Below are 1,617 nucleotides of genomic sequence, written 5' to 3' on the forward strand. Positions count from 1 at the left end.
CACCATCATCTTTGCTATTGTTGCCATTATAATCTCTTTTACAAAAATCAAAATATTATAATACTACAATTTCTGCAGTTGGTTGTGCATTTTCTCCTTCTTTTGATTCAGGGTAAAATATTTTCTCTTTTAGTATGTATTTCACCATTAAGAAACTAAAGGTTTGATTTGTTCCGTTGTTAACAGGACAGGAGATGAGATAAAAGTACCAGTATGACCTGATGTGACTTGGATTTCCTGGAATGTCTTTGGATTGTGTATTGTAATTGAGCTCAAGGACAGTCTGACTCAAGCCAGAAGTTGTACTAGTTTCATCTTCTTCCTTGCCATAGACTGGTTTCAGATTGCGTATGGAAGTATTTACTTGCAAGCTTTTAATACAGAGAGCAAACCAATCAAATCAGTTTTGAAATACTTCACAGATATGTTGTATGATTTTCATAATCTGTTTACTTAATTGTTGTATCAGTTGGATGTAAAGTTTTTTATCAGTTTTCCAAAATGTATTGCAGTCCCATTATGCAAGAACTTCATAGAACATAAATTGATAGAGAAAAAGATATATAAATAATGTAAACAAGAGAACATGAATGGCATGTTCATATTTCACGAAGGCTTTATAAATCCATACATCGTACAGAACCAGATGAAGGCATGTTGATGCCTTTGTGCAGCCCAGGATTGGTGCTTCCCTCGCATTCCTCTTTGGTTCAGATAACTTCAAGGTCAGATAATCTCACATACGACATTTCATAATTTTATACAACCGTAACCTCTTGTAAATGAGTGATTTCTTCTGATAAATGATTTTTTATTCTTGACCACTTGAACTTACCTGGCTAATGTGAAAAATAAACTATATGAGGAATTACAAGTTACAGAACCGGCTTTGTTTGCACTCGAGTGTGGCAGTGAGAGTTAGACATGACAGCTTGTGGGAAAATCCATGGTGCCCCCTCCCTTGGTACCCCGTGCATGTGCATATTTTGCTTAATCTAAGCCTGACCTTTTGGAATTGATTTTTCAAAGATGGAGGTTGATTTTAGACTAAAAGGAAAAGGTGCACTACAAGAAGCTTGTAAGTTCGTCAGAAAAAACAAAGAATTTAGAAAATGTCAACATAAATGTGGCTAGATTTTGTTATGGGTTTTGAATGTGAAAGAATAAATGTTGGTGATACTGTTAAATGTAGGTCTCACTGCCAGTTTGCTGATGAAAGTCTTTATGGTAAAAGGTCTCGACATTCAGATGCCTTTATTCAAAGCTCTCTTGAACAAAAGCTAGGGTGTTACAAAGTGAAGTGATAGCAGTCATATATCTTTCACGAGTGTGCCCTCTTGAATGACTGCCCACTTCACGAGTTATTTCCATTGGCACATTTGTCTTGTGATAAAAAAGAAATAAGGTAACGGCAAGCAGGAATGTCTCTTTTAGTGACCAACAGTTTCTTTACTGTTGGTACTAAGGTTTCAAAAGTTTATGACAGTGATTTATTATTATTATTACATTATTATTATATTATTATTATTATTATTATTATTATTATTATTATTATTATTATATTATTATTATTATTATTATATTGTTATTATTATATTGTTATTATTATATTATTAT

General features: G+C 33.0%; 1 protein-coding gene across 2 annotated transcripts in view; it reads left to right on the forward strand.

Moving 5' to 3' along the window:
• Positions 1-1,309, forward strand: part of LOC125032453 (dnaJ homolog subfamily C member 25 homolog) — a 15,113-nt gene extending 13,804 nt beyond the window's left edge. Inside the window, exon 7 of one of the 2 annotated variants that reach the window (XM_047623595.1) lies at positions 1-1,309. This exon is cut by the window's left edge and continues 1,315 nt beyond it. The gene's annotated coding sequence lies outside the window, so the exon portion shown is untranslated. The other variant, XM_047623596.1, reaches the window with a different exon arrangement.
• Positions 1,310-1,617: the final 308 nt, after the last annotated feature.

Source organism: Penaeus chinensis, chromosome 14 (genome assembly GCF_019202785.1).
Source record: "Penaeus chinensis breed Huanghai No. 1 chromosome 14, ASM1920278v2, whole genome shotgun sequence".
NCBI classification, from domain to species: domain Eukaryota; kingdom Metazoa; phylum Arthropoda; class Malacostraca; order Decapoda; family Penaeidae; genus Penaeus; species Penaeus chinensis.